This window comes from Caretta caretta, chromosome 2, assembly GCF_965140235.1.
Source record: "Caretta caretta isolate rCarCar2 chromosome 2, rCarCar1.hap1, whole genome shotgun sequence".
Classification (NCBI taxonomy): Eukaryota; Metazoa; Chordata; order Testudines; family Cheloniidae; genus Caretta; species Caretta caretta.
The window spans coordinates 214904234-214926298 of record NC_134207.1 but is presented as its reverse complement, the minus strand read 5'-3'; the positions used below and the strand labels follow the sequence as shown (position 1 = coordinate 214926298).

General features: G+C 39.9%; 1 long non-coding RNA gene across 1 annotated transcript; it reads left to right on the top strand.

Annotated features, from left to right (window-relative positions):
• The first annotated feature begins 476 nt into the window (after window positions 1-476).
• Window positions 477-6760, top strand: LOC142070869 (uncharacterized). The gene is made up of 3 exons (XR_012666786.1): window positions 477-532; window positions 4406-4543; window positions 6697-6760. It is a non-coding gene; the product is annotated as an uncharacterized LOC142070869 (long non-coding RNA).
• The last annotated feature ends 15305 nt before the right edge of the window (window positions 6761-22065 follow it).

The window sequence follows — 22065 nt, the reverse complement described above, 5'->3', positions numbered from 1 at the left end:
TTGCCAGAGGACGCTGTGAAGACCAAGACTACAACAGGGTTAAAAAAAGAACCAGATAAATGAATGCCCAGAATGGGCAGGGATGGTGTCCCTAGCCTCTGTTTGCCAGAAGTTGGGAATGGGCAAAAAGGAATGGATCACTTGCTGATTGCCTGTGCTGTTCATTCCCTCTGGGGCACCTGGCATTGGCTACTGTCGGAAGACAGGATACTGGGCTAGATGGACCTTCGCTCTGACCCAGTATGGCCATTCTTATGTTGGAGTTAGGCATGTGCTTTTGTGTCTTGACTTGTGTCCTAAAATTGTTGATCCTTTGGAGGAGTACCTATATCCTCCAGAAATGTATCTTTTAGAGTGTTCCCACATGGTCCCTAAATAGACTATTGTTCACTCAAAACTTTGAATAGTTATGCATATACTCTACTAGCACCTGAAATGGACACACTATGATATGTGTCACTTCTTTTGCTTTAATAGGCAATGCACTTGGACTTCCTGAGAGGGAACATCAACAAGCATGACTCTGGTTTATGTAAGCTATTTGGATCAGACACTGTTTGTTACTAGATATATGTACAGTGCCTAACACTAAGGTATAATGATCATATTTGGGGCCTTTAGGAACAAGTGGAATACAAATAACAAAGAACACGATTCTACACACATTTCAGATACTTTGGGACTCAAATGCAACACCCAACACTCGGGGACGTTGTCCAGATCTGTGTAATTCCCTCAAGCGCTGTATGTCCCTGGGGTCATTCATACATTTTGTTGTAGCACATATATAACAGATTTAATTTTTCATTAACAAGTAATCAGAGAATATTTCAATACAAGCTACTAAAGTACAGCAACCTAAAAATATTTTCCATGTATTTAGCTGTTTCAAAATGCCATGTGCAAGAGAGAACAACAAAAAGGAATTAACTCATAACATATGCAACTCCTGTGTGTGCAAGATTAGTATATGCCCCTAAATCTAGATTGCAGCATCTGGTGGCGCATAACATGCCTCTAATGAAAGGAAAAGGCATGAGAAACACCAGTGTTTTGGCTATGTTATACTGAATACTGTGGCATTTGCTTCATGTCACCAAATACTGCAGCTCTTTCTAATAGTAATATAGCACACTGGTCAAGTAAATTGCTTTGGGGGCATTTGGGATTTCCCCACCACAAAACTTGTTATAGGCAGCAAGAACTGGTTGCGATATGGTGGTAAATTATTATTTACGGTAAAATCTTGTTTATCTAACCTCTTAATTTGAAACAAGAATTTGAATTAAAATGTCAAATAATAATAATGCATCCAATTATGCAAACTCCCATGTGTACAAATAACTTTTGCTGTCACCAAAACTTTTCAGATAAAATTTGCGCTGTATATTTGCTAATCCTTCATTGGGTTAAATTCTTTGGATCCTACAGTGTCCTAGAATTACTTATTCTCAAAATTCTACTAAATCTCCATTACTAGCCTAGTGTATACTATGAATAAAAACTAAAATAATTTATCCCCCAAATGTCTTCTATTATAAAATGTCTTATGCTTGACCCTGCAAAATGCTGAGCCTTTTTTACTCACATTCACTCCACAGGAGACCCTCAGCCCTTTACAGGGTCAGCCCCATAGTTAAAGTGTAATAGAAATAAAAACATCAACTAAACATAATTACTATTTCAGAGTGATTTGAAGACATACACTGAAAACTGCATTTTAACATGAAAATGTTAATAAAAAGTCCAGCAGCTAAACTGCTTTTATTAATACATTAAAGGAGTGATCCTGAATTTCCTGCACACCCCAAAATCCCAGTGAGGTCTTATTGCTGATATCAGATTTACGGACGTGCAAAGGTTTGCAGGATCAGACCTCTAATTTTGGCTTTTCTTTAAAGTTACCTTTATATATCAACTCAATTCTATGAGCCGAAAGAGCAAAGCATTATGGAAGGGAGTAACCATGTATGCTACTGATTTCTATTTACAGAAAATGCAAATGACTAATTAGTCTTTGAAAATCACATTGTTAAATTATTTACATAAAATCACACACACACACGTGTTCACACAGGCAAAAAATATGCCAGCATCTTACTCTCCTCAAAACCTATTGTATGATCAAAACAAACTCTGGTAGGTCGATTCTCTTCTCAGTAGTAATGAGTTGTTACTTAGGCACACTGTGCAGAAGGGAAAAAAACCCTCTGAAATTAAAAAAAACTGTTACTCTGTATCTTTATGTATGGGAATTGTCAGAGTAAGCACTGTATACAGGTTACCCAGGAAAAGCAACTCTCACTCTGTGAAGCATTTTCCAAAGTATCTAATGTAACATATCCTGTAAAACTGTACACTGGTCCCTAGCATAGCACTGAACTGTAGAAGATAAAAGATTACGGATAAGGTGCAACAGACTTCCAAGATTCCAAACTGTAACAAAGAGAAGTCCAACTCTGTTTGACATTTTAACCTGCTAAATGTGGAGTTTTGCACTTGTTTTCTGGGGTTTATAGCTAGCCTTCTCTTATGCATGTAGACTTCGTCATTGTATATGACACACTGCAGCTATGGTAACAAGATTCTTTTTTTAAAATATACCTTGATGATGAGAGTATTTGGCTCTAAAAATAAGTCGTACATCTCATTTCTGATATGTCGGGCATGGCATGGATCCAGAGGTGAGTGCAATAAATTTACCCTGTACAATCTGTAGTCAACCAAACCTTTCCAAACTAGGTCCCATAAATAGGAACATGCATTATTTTGTTTGTTTTATATTTTTTAAAAGTTTCCTTTATTGGTATTCATAATACTTTGTACCAAATGTAAGGAAATAGCCATATCACATTAAACTCAGGGATATGCTTTCACAGCCATTTATTGTGTAAAGCTAGTAAACATTTCCTGGCAAACAATTTAGAGTCCATAAATTCCACCCTAACACTACTTCCGCAGCTAGATGCAATGCACCATACACGAGGGTATTAGCTCAGTCTCTCTCATCCGGAATGGGTGGATTAGAATTGAAAAGTCCTCATGCCCCATTATAGCACCACGTATCTTGAAAGTCTATCCTCTTTTACAGCAATATGCTTCTCTCAGATCTGTTTGGTGGATCACAACTAAAATTCTGCAGTCCCTGGCTATTTAATCTAGCAACGTTTCGGAAGTGTCTACCAAGAGAGGATGATGTGCCAGTATCTCTTTGGTATCAAAGGCAGTTCCACACACATAAAGAAGGGAAAACGGAATATCAGAAACAAGATCTACCATGCAAGGCAGATTTGTGGGGGAAATTTTACTGTTAGGTTAAGGGTGGGGAAGAAAGGAAAGGGTAAAATTTCAACTTTAGAGGAACTAACTCTATTCATGATTCCCAGGTTTCCTATATAACTAGTTAACTATTGTTATTAAATCAACTCAGCAACATCTTCAAAGGTATTGAGTCTGTTAGTATTTCCAGTAATTTTTCTCTAGTTCTCTTGTTTGGGTGTTTATAGAATGAGGGATTATTAAGGGAACAGTTGACCTATAAAGACTATTGGAAGGTTGAATTTTCTCTAGTTCTTGCAATGTGTGTATGTTGATGTATATTGGCGGGTGGGGTGGGGAGATCTCAGACTAAATAAAAAATCATATAAACTATTTTTGAGTTTGAAGAATCCTCGTCAAATGGCCACATTCAAAACACAAATAGCTTGCATGAAAGGGTTAGTATATCATATGGTGAGCTAGTAGAATTCCCGTTACAGGTACTGTAAATATTAATATTATTCATATTACAGCAACATTTCCCAGACTTTCTGATTGAAAACAAAGGGTTAGCAAAAGGCCTGGATTGTTGCCAAGGTTTCAAAGAGTGACTTAAAAGAGTTCAGTCACCATTAACTTTACCATTTTCAGAAATTTGGGGTTTTTACTTGTTTCCACTCTGACCCCAAGAATGCCCTGTCCTAGAAGCTATCTTCTGGTGCAGGATCTTTAATTTTTTTCTGGTTAGATATTGCAGCTTTGGTGTTAATTATCAAAAAAAATTTTTTCGGAAACTCTAGATCTCTTTTCTTGGCTTGCATGAGATGGGAGAGGCTCGAAAAAAGGATTTTATTCTCTTGATACTGAATATCTTGCTTTCCTTGTTGCTTTCCTTGCTGTCCCCCCTCTTATATCAGACATGGATTCTATAAATGCGCACTAACTTTGTTCACTGCTCTCCAAATAGACATTCCACAGCCCCTTTCCATAAATAAACAAAGCTGCTTTTTTTTAGGTTGATTATTAGATGATCAGCAAGGGTTCTAGTAACAAAAGCAACTTTGTCCACCTTTCAGTGCTAGGAGACGATCACGTTAGGTTTTAGGATTGCATCTGATTTTTCTCTCCAAATTCTCCATTGTCCTAGTACTTATCAACACACATCACAAGAGATCTTCATCTCGTATACCTAGAGACGCCATTCCACAACCTCATTCTGCATCGCTCCTGCATCTGTCAGCCATTGAACCTGGCCAAGAGTCTTTCTACATCATTCTCAAGAGAGGTAATTTGTGGCCTGCGATTTGTTCTACTTAATGTGTAGTGATAAATACCTAGAGCCAGAAAAAGACTTAAGCACATTTTTTAACTTACGTACTTCAGTCCTTTGCTGGCACTGGGTCCTAGTCAGCTTCCCTTCAGTTGGCTTATAAGGAAAGAAAGAACAAAGATTACACCTAAATTGTTCAGCACAGATCCAATATATCTCGGTCAATGTCTCAAGGACCATCTTCACTGGTGAGAGGGTATTTTATTATCCATGGCCCTGAACCACAAAGGGACTTAGACATTTTAGTGCTAAATTTTAGGCCCCTATAAAATCATTGGAACAATATTGGGATCCACAAATCCTGAATTAGGCACCTAGGTTCCCTATACAATGCATGGGGAGAGATAGATGCCTGAGAATAGGCTCCACAAAAGACTGCATGCTAGGTGGCTGCCTACCTATGCTAACCAATGGCAGATAACAAGAGGGAGGGGTCCTAAGCCCCGCCCCTCTCATGGAGTTAGGCACCTCTTTCCTGGAGCCAGGGAGCTTAGACACCTAAGCCGTTTCTTGCAATAATATGTTATGGGCCTGCCTTGCCTCATCTCATCTCACACAAAATGGGGGCTGGTGGTGGTGCCTACATTACAATGGTTAAGACCAGTGACTAGAGCACTTGGATATGGGAGACCTGAGTTCAATTCCCCCCTCTACCTGATGGGAAGAAGGGATTTGAACAGAGGTCTCCTGTATCTCAGGAGATATTGGGATATTCTGATATGGATTTCCCTCAGTCTTTCTTGTTCAAGCTGTTTCGCTCTGTGTATATATACTTAATTAAATCATTGAGCAAGAGAGAGAGAGAATGATTCTATAGCCTGGCAGTTAGGGCCCACATCTGGGAGGTGGGAGACCATTGTTCAAATCCTTTCTCCCCATCAGGCAATCAACACCACCTCACAGCTGCACACTAATCTAACAAGCCAAATGAGACCAAAGTATTCCCATCTACAGGAGACTAGACTATTATGTGCCACAGGCACAGAAGAGGAGGGATCGAGATGTACCAGTGCCCAAGGCCCCTGCAGTGGCAGGGAATTGATTAAGTGAGATACACCCAGATAATCCTGGCAAGTCACTCAAACACCCACCCTATAAAGGAAGGCAAAAACCTCCCAAAGTCGCTGCCAATCTGACCTGGGAGCGGGGGCAATCAGTTAGACACTAAACATGTTAGCAAGAACAAGCCAGCCAAGAGAATACTCAGTGCCACTTCAGAGCTGTAGCCCACTCCACCCCCAATGTCCCATCTCCAACCGTGGTCATCTCCTGATGCGTCAGAGGAAAGAGATCGAAAACCCTCCCTGAATACATTAGGTGAAAAAAAAATCCCTCCTGGTGCCTGGCTGAAACACTGAAGCATGAGCTTTCGGAACACAGGATGTAGGCCAGAAGTGAGCCCCAGGGCCATTGAGCCCTCCCATCACAAACAACCCTGTTATACAATATCACTCCACATTTTTTTTCCAGCTCTCTCTTAAAACTAATTAAGTTGTTTACCCCCACAGCTCCAACTGGGAGGCTGTTCCAGAACCTCACTCCTTTGATGGTTAGAAACCTTCTAATTTACAGCCTGAATTTGTTCATGGCCAATCGATATTCATTTGTTCTTGGGTCAACATTATTCTTTAGATTAAATAACTCTTCACCCTCCCTGGTATTCATCCCCCTAATGTATTTATAGGGAGCAATCATATCCCCTCTCAGCTAGACTAAACAAACCAAGCTCTTCCAGTCTCCTCTCACAAGATAGACCCTCTATTCTCCTGATCATCCTAGAGTGAGGCAGCAGTGCACATGCCCAGAGGCAGAAACTTGGGCACTTTGGGAACCTTTACCATAGAAATTTAAACACTGAGTGAGTTTAGGCACCTACAGGGTTAGGTGGTAGCTGATTGGGGGTTTTGTGGATCACCGTGGTGCCTAAAACTGGAATATAGGCACCAAAATTTCAAATTTAGGTGCCTAAATCCCTCTGTGGATATGGGCCCATGTCTATTCAATTCTGGGTTTCTCAAAGTGTTCCTACTAGTATGAATGTTCTCTGTAAGTGTTTTTGCTGTTTACATTTTGGCATCATTGTGCTGATTTTTCCATCTCTCTTTTAGTATGAGTAATCCCAGGACCCGGTAAGAAATGCAACCAATGTGTTTCATGCACATGAAATGGTAGGAAATGTCTGTTTACAAAATGCAACTAGTTTCTGTCCACACAGGCTCCCTTTCACTTTATCATTTTAAAGCCAAATATATTGTTAATTCATTAATGTTGATTGGAGTGTCCCAACATGTCTTTACTCCGTTTCAAAAGTGCCATGCATACCTATTGCTTTATACACAATTGATTACTAAAAAAAAATAAGGTACTTGGCATAGGATCTGTATGAGTGGGCAATACACCATACACTGGCAGATTAACACCTGTATTCTTATTCATTTATTTTAGAGATTTAATATTTATTTGTAGTATTGAAATTGTACTATATGTGTGTACAGTTAGACAGTTCCCATCACAATGAGCTTTCAGTCAATATATATTTTTACGCTCTCTCCTGTAAAGTCCTTTCTCTTTCATTAGCATTTTATAATGTGGTTGTACATAAAGATGGTAAGCATAATTGTGTACACCAAAATGTTCAATTCAGATTATATTAATAGGGCTGTCGATTAATCACTGTGAACTCACATGGTTAACTCAAATTAATAGTTATTAAAAAATTAATCACAATGTTAAACAATATAATACAAATTTAAATGTATTAAATATTTTGGATGTTTTTCTACATTTTCTAATATATTGATTTCAGTTACAACACAGAATACAAAGTGTACAGTGCTCACCTTATATTATTTTTATTACAAATATTTTCACTGTAAAAATTATAAAAGAGATCTTATTTTTCAATTCACCTCATACAAGTACTGTAATGCAATCTCCTAATCATGAAAGTGCAACTTATAAATGTTACATAACTACACTCAAACAAAATAATGTAAAACTTTAGTGCCTACAAGTCCACTAAGTCCTACTTTTTGTTCAGCCACTCGCTAAGACAAACAAGTTTGTTTATATTTTCAGGAGATCATGCTACCCGCTTCTTATTTACAATATTACCTGAAAGTGAGAACAGGCATTCGCATGGCACTTTTGTAGCAGGTATTGCAAGGTATTTATGTGCTAGATATGATAAACATTCATATGACCCTTCATGTTTTGGGCACCACTCCAGCTTCCATGCTGATGACATTTGTTAAAAAACATAATGCATTAATTAATTAAATTTTGCCTGAACTCCTTGGGGGAGAGGTAGTATGTCTCCTGCTCTGTTTTACCCATGTTCTGCCATGTATTTCATATTATAGCAGTCTCGGATGATGACCCAGCACATGTTGTTCATTTTAAGAACACTTTCGCTGCAGATTTGACAAAATGCAAAGCAGGTACCAATGTGAGATTTCTAAAGATAGCTACAGCACTTGATCCAAGGTTTAACAATCTGAAGCATCTTCCAAAATCTGAGAGGGACGAGGTGTGGAGCATGCTTTCAGAAGTCTTAAAAGAGCTACACTCCAATGTGGAAACTACAAAATCCCAACCACCCAAAGAGAAAACCAACCTTCTACTGGTGGCATCTGACTCAGATGATGAAAGTGAACATGCATCGGTCTGCACTGCTTTGGATCATTATCGAGCACACCCCATCATGAGCATGGACATATGTCCTCTGCAATGGGTGGTTGAAGATGAAGGGACATATGACTCTTTAGCACATCTGTCACAAATATATTGCGATGCTGGCTACAACTGTTCAATGCGAACGCCTGTTATCACGTTCAGGTGACATTGTAAACAAGAAGCGGGCAGCAGTATCTCCTGCAAATGTAAACAAACGTGTTTGTCTGAATGACTGGCTGAACAAGAAGTAGGACTGAAGGGACTAGTAGGCTCTAAAAGTTTTACATTTTTATTTTTGAATGCAGTTATTTTTTTCTAGATAATTCTATATTTGTAAGTTCAACTTTCATGATAAAGAGAAAGTACTTGTATGAGTTGAATTGAAAAATACTATTTTTACAGCACAAATATTTGAAATAAATATAAAGTGAGCACTGTACACTTTGTTCTGTGTTGCAATTTAAATCAATAATAGAATACCATTTATTTACATATTTTTGGACATTTTCTACATTTTCAAATATATTAACAGTGCAATTAATCGTGATTAATTTTTTTAATCATGCGATTACTCACGGTTAATTTTTTTTAATTGTTTGACTAATTAGGAATGATTTGTTATGTAAATAAAAATATTCAATTTTTTAAATTGTTTCAAGCCATATTTAGAGATTATTTTCTGTCAAGTATTGTAGCAAAAGTTGATAAAGATGAACAGAGGTATTTCAGTGTAAGTCAGTTTTTCAGTTGTTCACGATCTCTCCAAGGCCACAATTAAATGCAAGGGGAGATAACTTGGAGTTGTGGCCCAGGAACTGAATTCTGTAATGAGTCTGATGTGGAGTAAAGTCACGATATTGGACTAGCCTTTGTCAGAGAAGCTGCTGGATGGCTGAAGATTTGAACATACTTGAGGTCAAATCCTGGCCCTAATGATTTCACTGGGAGTTTTGCTGTGAAATATTTTACTCCTGTAAATGCAAATGTATTACAAAAAGAAAAGGAGTACTTGTGGCACCTTAGAGACTAACCAATTTGCTCAAATAAATTGGTTTGTCTCTAAGGTGCCACAAGTACTCCTTTTCTTTTTGCGAATACAGACTAACACGGCTGTTACTCTGAAATGTATTACAGTAAATCTGAATACTGTTTATATATTTAATAATCTTATGCTGTACACATGATTCCAAGGATCTGGACATTTTACTTTAAAGGTCAATAGGAAGATGTACTTGCCTAGGGCCTCATCCAGCTCCTATTAAAATCAAGAGAAAGGTGCCAAGGCTGATCCTGAGCTGATGTAAATTGTCCTAGCTTCGCTGACTTAAAACCAACAAAAAACATGAGGATGAAAGGGGGAACAAATGATCACTCACTGACAACAAAGTCAAGGTAAAGAATAAAATTAACTAAAGCACCAAGGGGCATAAAAAGAAATTATTTAATTGTCTTTACACCCATGCTAGGAATGTGAGTAATAAATAAGAGGCATTAGAATCAACCATTTATGAGCACAAATTCTATGTAGTTGATATTACTGAAACCTGTTGGGAAGATTTGCATAACTGGGATAGGTTTCAGAGTAGCAGCCGTGTTAGTCTGTATTCGCAAAAAGAAAAGGAGTACTTGTGGCACCTTAGAGACTAACAATGGCTATAACCTATTTAGGAAGGATCATGGAGGCAGAAGGGGAAGTAGGACAATCTAAAATGGCCATAGTAGTTTCTGAGTCACTGACAGCTCAGAAGCAAATGATCTAGGTCCTTGCCCTGCTCCATTTAACATTTTCATCAATGGCCAGGAAGAAAATAAAATAATTACAGATCAAATTTGTACATAACACGACCAGTGGGGAAAGTGGTAAATAATTAACAGGACAGGTCACGGATACAGAGCAATCTGGTTCGCTTGGTAAGCTGGGCCCATGCAAACAATATGCATTTCAATATGGCTAAACATAAAGTTACACCTCTAGTAACAAAAAATGTAGGCCATACATCCATACATGACAGGGACACAATCCTGGGAAGCAGGGCCTCAATAAATTAAAAAAAAAAATTAAATGATCATGGTGGGTGGTGAGCTGAACATGAGCACCCAGTGCTACACTGCAGCCAAAAGGGCTAATGTGATCCTTGGAGGCATAAATGAGAATGTCAAGTAGGAGGGAGATTGTATTACCTCTCTGCTTGGCACTGGCATAACTGGTACTGGAACAATATGTCCTGTTCTGGTGTCCAGAATTGAAGTAAATTGGAGAGGGTTCAGAGAAAAGTGATGAGAATGACTGAAAGATTAGAAAACATGCCTTATGTGACAGACTCAAGGAGTTCAATCCATTAAATTTATCAAAGAGAAGGTTAATGATTTGATCACAGTCTAGAAGTACCTACATGGGGAATAGAAGTGTGAAAGTAGAAGGCACTTCAGTGTGGCAGACAAAAGTATAACAAGACGCAATGGCTGGAAGTTGAAGCTAGATGAATTCAGACTAGAAAGTAAATAAGGTGCTTTTTAAAAAAGGTGAGGGTGATTAATCATTTGAATGTTTTACTAACTGTGGTGGATTCTTCATCACTGGAACATTTTATAGCAAGATTGAATGCTTTCTCTAAGATATCCTCCAGTTCAGAGAGAAATTAATTCAGGGAAGTCCTTTGGTCTGTGTTACACAGGTGGACAGACTAGAGGATCACAATGGTCCCTTTTGGCCTTCTAATCCATGACTACTTCAATTGCAGGCCTCCTTTCCTGCCTTCTAGGGCAGACTCAACCAGTTCAGGATTAATCAACTGCATGTGGAGCCTGGTTTTGCTGCATAAAGAGGTTTCTCCCTTTAATGTCACCTTGCATATGACCAGGATTTTTCCCACACTATGGGAACTAATACAGTCTAAATGCATGTCTATCATAATGCCATCTAGCATTAGTATTACAGATTAGTGATATGTGAGTGAATTTAAAAGACTTGTCTTGCGATGTGAAATATTGTAAATTTTACAGCTAAGTAAATTTAAAACTCCCTCTGGACTCCAGAGAAATGAAAGGAAATAGTGCATAATTTTCTAATACACACTATGTTTAACTGAAATAAAGTATTATAGGGATAGGTAACTCATTTTGCCCAATTTTTGTACCTTCAGGAAAACCATGAGTCTGAAAGCTTGACTGCGACCATGAAAGTTTCTGAATTCACATTTTGGATAGGAAAGACTGAAAAAAATGATACAACAAGGGAAAGAGAAAAATTCTAAAAAAAAAAAAAATGTAACTCATCTAAATTTATCATGTATACAGTACTCACTATGTCAGTCTACCTTTTCTGAGGGTGGCAGTTTTCTGCTATCTCTATTATAGTCCAATAATTACAATCTGCTAGTAAAACAAGGATTGTTTTAAAAGCTGAATCACTAAAAAAGGAAAAAAAAGTGTGTTTAAATCACAGGGAGAAAAAAAGGTTTACAAATGCAAGGCCAGATGCTCAGCAGTATAAATCAGCATAGCACCATTGAAGTGAATGGAGCTATCCCCAGTTACACCAGCTGAGGATCTGGCCTTCATACTAATTTTGCAAAATTCTCAGAGTCCTTGAATTTCACCTGGCCCTGCTGTTCACAGAGCACACATCTTCATAACATTCAGAAAGTGAGGTGTTTCAGCTAAAGTCCATACAAAAACTCAAGGGTGGGGCGCTTGGGGGGGAAGAGTAAAAAAAGGGGCAGAAGAGGACCAGAAAATAAAAACAGATTAGGATGGATTTTGTCTCAGTTACACTGTGTATAAACCCAGAGTAACTCCTACAGAATCAGTGGAATTAAACTTGTGAATAGTTGGGTCTGATTCTACTCTCATATCAACAAACAACTGAGAATAATTTGACTTGTAGTGGAAGTCTCTCACTTCTAGTCCTACAGTCCTCCACAAACAGATATTTCATTACAAAAATTCTAAATACTATGATTACCACATCAGCTGCTAAGGATCACTAGAAATTTATCATATGGTAATGCAGCACTCTGAGCTAAGCAAAGCACGTGAATCTAACTACGGTACAAGCTAGGTAGTTTCACTACAACACTAAGGCACCTTTGCATAAATATTGTTGAAAGACAGCAGAGAGAGAGAAGGAAACTCTGCATCTTAAATATAGGGTCTTTAATGCTGACATATATCAAAATGCTGTGTATACTTCTGGAACCCTTCTGTAAAAATGTCTCTAACTCTAGGGACTCATTGTGTAAGGTAGTTATGCACCATTTAAATGTGAAAAATGCACACTTTACTTGGAAAAAGATGTGTGATGTGAAGTGTTTTTAAGAATAATTGAATGATTTTGTGATTCATTAAATGCTTTTTCCTCCACATGCAAGTAATGACTTTTCCACTATGGACCCAAAGGGGGAAAAGTCAAAAGAGTGAGAGGAGGGTGAAGAGTCAATAAGAAAAGGATCATTTTCAGAGGGTTTTTTCTTCCATTCTTTATCTCTTTCTGATCCAAGAGTAACAGAACAATGAGCAAAAACATGAGTGGCAGCATTTAGAAAAGAAAATAAAAAACAGCATCCCTCAAAACCAGAAACAGAAGTATTAGGTTGCAAGTTGTCTATTTTTTGTTTTAAGATGGAATACAAAAAATTGTGGTACCTAAAGTTGATTGAATATGGCTTCTCCTGCATATCCCTGCTGTGACCAAGAGATCATATACCCAATATGTCTTTACGCCAAAGTGTAAATCTTCAGTTTCCTTCTCTCTCTCTCTTTTCTTAAACTAGGAAAACAATACACACCTTGACTCCTGCAAAAAAGATCTCTGGCAAAATCACAGAACGCCTGCTTAAATAATACCCAAAAGGTAACTCTGTACATTCCACTGGCCAGAAATAACTCACAGCTAGGCAAATCCATGAGAAAGTTAAAAGGATATTGTAACAATCTTAGGGGAGCTGTAGCACTATAAGAGCAATATGAGGCAATGTCCTAACATGAGCTATCACTTTATGTATGTGCTATATACACTAGCATGAATTATATTACAACATTTGGCACACTATAGCTTTTGATCTGGTTTGACTTATGACCTATGTCCTATTGTGACCTTTATGGCTGAACCTGTAGAGAATAGTTCAAACAATAGATATACATGATAGATGACAGATAGGATAAAAAGATAAAAGGGATATAAACACATAGTGCATTAGCCAGCCAAAAAACTGCATGAAACTAAGATGAAACTTTCCCCACCAGCAGGATATTATGAGTTTTCTTACACCTTCCTCTGAAGCATTTGGAGCCAGGATACCCAGCCTAGCTGGACTACTGGTCTGATCAGGTATGGCAGTTCTCATATTCCTGGGAATATACACAACTGTGGAAAAAAATAGGGGTATAGAGTTAATAAGTTTTGTGAGATGACAAGGAATCTTCTAACAAAGTTAAAATCATTGCCAACCATTCCAGCTGCAAAGTTGGCTGAACTAGATGGAATTACTATAGGTTCATCTCTCTTAGAGCTATTGTATCTGGCTGTCTGCAAACTCAGGCAGACATTCCTGCGTTGGTTTGAATTCAGGTCACGTTTTCAAGGTTATTTCAACAACCATAAAAGCTAGAAACCTTTTTTTTAAATGAAAACTGAGGGCTTGTTTACACAACAAGCAAAGTATCTCTGGTGCAAAAGGCTGTCTGGACACTCTTATCTGGGTTTTCACTAGGCTTATTCCAGTATAAGCCAAGTCAAACAGCAATAGATTAAGCTAAACCGCAATAAGCCACTGAAACTGAAATAACTGTCTACCAAGACAAGAGGGTTTATACTGGTTTAACCAAAAGCAGTTTAAAAACTGATTATAGTTAAACCAGTGCAACTCCTGCATGTAGACAAGGCCTAATATTCTGGAGAACAATCCCTGTTTTCTTTTACATTGTAAAATTATTCTACATCATCAAAATGCAGAATACACAGAACCCCATCCGCAGTTGGGAATTAACATGACATAACTTGCAGTGCTGTAAATCAGGAGGTGCTCCATTGAATTTAATGGAGTTACACTGGTGAAAAAGTGGTGTAGGAGAGAAGGGAATCAACAGGTGTCCGCAAAATGGGTGCTTTAATACCTGATGGGGAGTTTACACACACTCAAATTATTAGTTGAGTCCATATTTGCAGCAAGACACCTGACACCAGCCCAACTGGGGTGGTCTCCAACTTCAGTTGACCCCTACAATACATGGACATATAGACATTCTTAATGTGCTGGGAACATGGTTAAATTCTGGATTGTTGGAGCAATAGTTCAACTGACCTTTGCCGTATTCCAAGTGTGCTGGCTCCCATTTTTGGATGCACAGATCCAAAGTGTGCTGGGCTTGCTCTGTATTATCACGTTCAAAGGTATATTTTGCAGAAACTGTACATAATGTAAATAAATGTTGCCTGGATCATTGATGAAATTGTTTGATTAACCATTTTTCTTGTAAAGAAAAAATAGGGGCCAAAATTTTCTTCTTGACTTAGTAGCCATTAAATCCAGCATAAATGGAAAGAGGGTTAAGAGTCTCTCTACCTGACTACATTCCTGACTTTTATGTATTATCTTATTTAAATGGAGTCTCTATCCTTACCACCTGTTTGTCAACCCTACCCCTTCTTGTTTATCCAAAATCCCTCTGCACAGGTGCATTCTTCTGCCCCAGTGCTCTATGTTGTCCCAATCCGCCCCCAATCCCCTAGAGTCCTGTTACTGGCTTAGTCTTTCTCTTACTGCATCACTTTGAAGTTTCTTCTCCTCACCTTTGAAACACTACAATAATTCACCCTCCCTGACCTCTCTGCTCTCATTTCTTACTATGTGTGCTGCTCTGCAACTCCTTCTCCCGCTCCTGACTTTACACCTTTGGGGAAAAACAAAGGGTTTAGGGTGTTACAGAAAGTGAAAGAGAGGAAATGAGATGGATTCCACAGTACAGTAAGCCTCCACATCCTAATGTCATGCCATGCCAAATGACCATTGGCTTCAGATGCAACTGACAGCCCAGGCTGTGCCATGTTAAATCCAATACACTACTTAATATGCAGCCAGGGTTAAGGGCCACATGATGGTCATAAAAGTTGGAGCAAAATAGTATCCAACTCGGTGAAAATTGCGCCTCTGCATTCTAAACAAGCTGCAAGCAAGAGACCTATTAAAAGCTGTTGGAGGGCATTGCAATAATTATAATTTAAATGGTTAGTTTAGATGGTGAAAAATGTAATAATTTAACTGAAAAGTAAGCGTCACATGCAACCCGTTTAGGATGCTAAGAGAAAAAGTCTTGACTGTCTCAACTAGTGTCTAGGGACAGAAAAGTAATCGAAGACAGAGTTCCCATCCACGCTGCTCTAGGAGCTCCGCTTTCATTAGGGACTCCCAGAAAACAAAATCGCTTCCCTCCCTGCAGTAAGCGTGTAAAGTACTCAGACCACAGGTTAATACTTAAATGGCCCTTACTCTCCTCTACCTGCTTCCTAGGAAATGGAAATGGATCCTCTCTACTACTATATAACCATATGCAATACCAGAATGCCTGCAGGCCATGCCAGTCTATTTCAGGTAGTGTGGGAGGGGACTCTATTGTCTATAGAAAGTTGACACCAGTACAATTTGTACTTCAGGTACCGCTTTGGGTGAATGTAACCCCGTGGCTTTATCTTTTTTTCTTGCAACTTATTTCACATTGCCCCTCTGCCTATGTTTCAAACATCCCTCTCCTTTTCCAAATTCCTCCTCAAAATCCTAGCGTTTTGCACTGAGTGCTCTAGTACTATCTGCTCCTGCTTCCACAAGCATGTAAACTAATATAGTATTTATTTAAAATAATACTAAGTACCCATAAAATTCAGAAAAGGAACAAATTAAATAGCCTACTTCCTGGGAAATAACACTGCTCTAACCAGTTATTTTTTATAACTGTTTTCCTCTTTTCCTACACAGGAATGCAGATGGTAAGTTCCTCAAGAATTGGACCTGACTTCTCACATGTTTCTTCTGATTCCTTCTCACTGCTCTCCTTTTCTTTTCTCCACATCTGAGTTTCCATGCCAATGGCTCTGGCTGCTGCTAAGTCAGTACTTGATACAACATCATTTTATATAGGGAATAGAGAGTGCAAAGGTTTTGAGGCAAACTTTTTGGATAGCCGTTGAGTCAGGATTCCTAAATAACTGTGTGACATTTCCCAGGGTACAATCTGGACTGTTGAACAGTTTTGTCCTCTGAAGTCTCCAATCTGGATTGCCTTTTACACTGCTTCGCTGTGAGATCAACCACTCCTGGTCTGCTCACACCCAACCTCCAGCATGTAAATCACTCCCAGCTATACTGTGAGTGCTATAGCTAGCCACTCATGAAATACACTGCAGACCAACACCAGCAAATTCTCATTCCCAGACTTTCCCCCCCAAAATGTGTGTCTTGTACTGCCCAGCTCTCTCCTGGACAACACAAGCTCATATAAAGTCTGTCATTTTATTAATAGAAAATGATATGCACAAATCCTGTTATCTTAAATATAGTTTCCCAAACATTTCAGTCCAGGGACACTGGTTTAGGTAAAGCAATAAAACAAGTTGATTAACTACAGAAAGATAGATTTTAAGTGATTACAAGTAATGAGGCATAAAAGTCAGAATTGGTTACAATGAAATAAAAGGTGAAATGCAAACTAATACCTAACTTAACAAGCTAAGTGAATTCTAAGTGAATTCTCTCTCACCACATGTTCTAGCAGTCTAACTGGCTGAATTTCTTTCTGCCAGGATCAAGCATTGTTGAATAGAGCTGGGGGGAGAGATCTTTTGGGACATCTGTTCCCCTTTCTTATAGTTCTCTCTTTATTTGAAAATCATCTCCAGCTAATGTTCAGGAGACAGCGAGTCTGTGGGGATGGGACCCTCCAGCTGTTTCTTTGCCAAAATATAACTTTCTCGTTCACACCCTTTTTCCTGCCAAAGAATGGCCACTTCACTACAGGAGGTAGTCCATTTTATTGGATAGAAAGTTGGCTAGATTGTCGGGCTCAACGGGTAGTGATCAATGGCTCCATGTCTAGTTGGCAGCCGGTATCAAGTGGAATGCCCCAAGGGTCGGTCCTCAGGCCGGTTTTGTTCAATATCTTCATAAATGATCTGGAGGATGGTGTGGATTGCACCCTCATCAAGTTTGCAGATGACACTAAACTGGGAGGAGAGGTGGATACGCTGGAGGGTAGGGATAGGATACAGAGGCTCCTAGACAAATTAGAGGATTGGGCCAAAAGAAATCTGATGAGGTTCAACAAGGACAAGTGCAGAGTCCTGCACTTTGAACAGAAGAATCCCATGCACCGCTACAGACTAGGCACCGAATGGCTCAGCAGCAGTTCTGCAGAAAAGGACCTAGTGGTTACAGTGGACGAGAAGCTGGATATGAGTCAACAGTGTGCCCTTGTTGCCAAGAAGGCCAATGGCATTTTGGGATGTATATGTAGGGACATTGCCAGCAGATCGAGGGACGTGATCGTTCCCCTCTATTCGACATTGGTGAGGCCTCATCTGGAGTACCGTGTCCAGTTTTGGGCCCCACACTACAAGAAGGATGTGGAAAAATTGGAAAGAGTCCAGCGGAGGGCAACGAAAATGATTAGGGGACTGGAACACATGACTTATGAGGAGAGGCTGAGGGAACTGGGATTGTTTAGTCTGCGGAAGAGAAGACTGAGGGGGGATTTGATAGCTGCTTTCAACTACCTGAAAGGGGGTTCCAAAGAGGACGGATCTAGACTGTTCTCAGTGGTAGCAGATGACAGAACAAGGAGTAATGGTCTCAAGTTGCAGTGGTGGAGGTTTAGGTTGGATATTAGGAAAAACTTTTTCACTAGGAGGGTGGTGAAACACTGGAATGCGTTACCTAGGGAGGTGGTGGAATCTCCTTCTTTTGAGGTTTTTAAGGTCAGGCTTGACAAAGCCCTGGCTGGGATGATTTAGTTGGGGATTGGCCCTGCTTTGAGCAGGGGGTTGGACTAGATGAGCTCCTGAGGTCCCTTTCAACCCTGATATTCTATGATTTCATTGACACCTGACTGAGGTGTCAGTTTGCCTTTTTGTCTCTGAGGAAGTGGTTTGTGGCTGCTTCCCCAGATTTGGAATACATCTTAGGGCATAGCTACACTTGCAAATGTAGAGCACTTTGAGTTAAACCAGCCTTCATAGAGCACAGTAGGGAAAGCGCTGCAGTCTGTCCACACTCTGTCCACAGTTTGTCAAGTGCTCTGGTGTAGCCCATTTGTGGCACTTGCAGCAACATTGGGAGCGGAGCATTATGGGCAGCTATCCCAGCATGCAAGTGGCTGCAACGTGCTTTTCAAATGGGGGATGCGGGTGGGGTAGAGTGTGACAGGGAGTGTGTTGTGTGTATGTGGGGAGAGAGAGAGTGGGTTTTGAAGGGCTGAGAGCATGTCAGCATGCTGTCTTGTAAGTTCAGACAGCAGCAGACCCCCCGCACGCTCCCACCTCTCTCTCTCTCACACACAGCATTCCACACTAATGGTTGCCTTGTCTCGGAGCAGATAAGCAGCTGGCTGTCAGAAACGGAGCTTTCAAAGGGCATATCCGCATTCCTACAGCCGATTCCAAACAATGTCAATAGAGGCTACTTGACTTAAGGGGATTATGGGACGTTTCCGGAGGCTGATCAGAGCACAGTAAAGCAACACCTCATTCACACTGGTGCCGCGGCGCTCCAGTGAGGGTGCAGCAAACGTTATTTCACTCTCTAAGGTGGAGTACCAACATCGCTGTAGCTGTGGAGTCAGAGCGCTCTACGTGCCTTGCCAGTGTGGATGGGTAGTGAACTAGTGTGCCCGGGGCTCCTTTACTGCGCTGTAACTTGCAAGTGTAGCCAAGCCCTTAGTAACATCATATAGTAGAATCTTATAACTTTGAATACAATGTTGTCACACATATTTTACCAGGACAACAAAGATCCGCAAACCATGAGTTTTCAAATAATACCTCACAAGACATATATTGTAGAAAGTTTATCGTAGTCTTGTAAAAAGGGATACAGACTGTCACAAACTCTAAATGTTTTTCTAATGCCCAGCGATGCTCCATTCTTAACTCACACCACTGTACCCATTGTGAGTATAACAGGAGCACACCAGCATAATATTTTAAATGTTATGCTCTATAGTACCCAGGTACAGTAGCCTTGGGAATGAATAGAGTGAGAAGATTTAACAATGAGTTTTCTGGGTTTTGATGATTAAAGTTGGGCTAAATCAGGGGTAGGCAACCTCTGGCACACGTGCCAAAGGCAGCACGAGAGCTGATTTTCAGTGGCACTCACACTGCCCGGGTCCTGGCCACCGGTCCGGGGGGCTCTGCGTTTTAATTTAATTTTAAATTAAGCTCCTTAAATATTTTAAAAACCTTATTTAATTTACATACAACACTAGTTTAGTTATATATTATAGACTTTGGAAAGAGACCTTAAAATGTATTACTGGCACGCGAAACCTTAAATTAGAGTGAATAAATGAAGACTCGGCACACCACTTCTGAAAGGTTGCCAACCCCTGGGCTAAATTATGCCTCTTGAGAGTCAGATGCACGCTGGAGAGGGAGAGAGGAGTTGCACTGTGGGTGCTTTTAAAAGATGCAACATGCCCCCCCCCCAGTTTTGCTCTGCTCACCCCACTCAGATACACCCCCTTGGGTTACTTCCCTTATGCAGCAGCAGCAGCCCAACAATCATAGAAATGTGAGGCAGGAAGGGACCTTGAGAATTCATCAAGTCCATCCCCCTGTGCTGCAGCAGGACCAAATAAACTGTGGCTGCCCTTGCAGTTGGGTTCTGGAGCAAGGTAAAAAGACTCCTATCCCACCCTTTCCAACTTCACTATCTTCACTGGAGTGGGCATATTTTGGCCCTTAAAGTATTTTAGTGTACTCTGAAGGGCTTACAGTTGATATACTTGGATTTATAGCATTGTAATATACTAAACTACCAAACATTCTGGGTTGTTTTTTGAATTCTTGTGATATATTCTAAAGCATTGCAAAAATAGAGAAATATATAGACCTTTCTAGAAATTCAACAAGCTGGTGTTTGCTGAAAATGGCCTTCAAATGATTTACTTTTTTACAAAGAGAGGTGAAGGGTGGGAGGAGAACAGATTTTTTAAATTATATTAACACTCACTACCGGCAAAAGCATTTGCAGAGTTACCTAAATCTCTTGTGGGCATTTCAGCAAAAGTCCAGTACAGAAATACACCGGAAAGCAATGACTAGTTGATTGGGCTACAAGCCAATCTTAGCTGCAACTGCATGGTATCATAAAACACCTTGGCTCCTTCCACAAGAAGAAATAATCAAGTCTCTATGACACTGTGTTCCTGAGGAATGTGCTTTTTCCAGATAATTCCCATTTTCTGAGTCACTCTTAATTTGCTTTAGTCTTATGTGTATATGGCACTCTGGTTATTCACAAAGGATAAAAGAGCTGGAAGAGAGGGAAGTGGAATCTTAAAAAACAATTATTTTCTGAGAAAGATCTCATGGTGCATTAAGATTTACAGTTGCTCAGCTGTTCTTAAGCATAAAGAGCTAGATTTAGCCCACTAGCTCAGGAGATGCCAAGTCCCATGTTTCCACGCCACACTCTTCTGTGGTTCCTCTTCAGGAGGGATGCTTTGGCTTCCACTGAGATCTCAAGAGCAGTTAATTAGCAGGCAGTACAGCGAGCATGTGTTGAATTGGTGCATCCCTTGGCCTCCCTTTGGGGGCAGTGCTTGTTGCTTATAGGTCTCCCTCTGTGGAAAGGACACTCTGCAAGTGACTTGCACCACACTCTCCTTCCAAGCAGACCTGGGCTTCCTCCAGGGTCTGCACCAGTGGTAATGAACGTGGCACAGCATCACTAAAGTTATTGCCTTACAAGTTACAGCCAGGGCTGCTGCAAATGTTTTCTCTAAATGGCCTGTCCTAACACACAAAGCCATGAAAAAAAAGGACCCAATACATATTGCTATATAATGGAGAGTAATTTCATCACAATACAATTATGAATTAAACCTATATTAATTTTTAATTACATGAATTACTATAAACGGGAGCAGAATTATCTTCACTACATTATAACAAGCAGTAGTCCAGTATTTATGAACATTTACACAGTGTTGGAATAATGTTCATGATCTGGTGGTTAGGAGCCACACTCCCCAGTGTCTTGAGACAGTGGGCCAAAGAAAGCGCAGTCATTTAAACAAGGGACTTCTGTGTTAGAGACCTCGAACAACATGACATAACAGATTGCTAACAGAATCTCACAGGTTTGTCCAGCTATGACTTGTTATGGATTTACTTTGGACTGGACCAATGCGCTGAGGTATGCCATTAAAATGAAGGAATACAACTTGAAAGATTTATATGCCTGCTTCCGCTAGCCATGTTCATTTATTAGCTCACTCCTTCACTCACTAAGCTATGCATGAACCTGCCACGCACATGAATTATTCAGCATAGATAGTTATCTCCCATATGGAAGTAGGTGAGAACAAGATACTTCTTACCTTCCTGACCCCCTTGCTGGTGAGGCAAGGGTGCAGGTTCCTTCTGGTTGATAGGTAACCGCCATAAAGGAGGCCATGTCCCTTGAACTGCACAGCTGACTGACAGCTCTGAAACAGAACAAGTTGCCAGGAGAAATTAAGGGCTGTAATAGGCAAAAGAATCCTCCAATGTAGAACAGGAGAAGCAGGAACACTCTCCACAATCCCCTTCC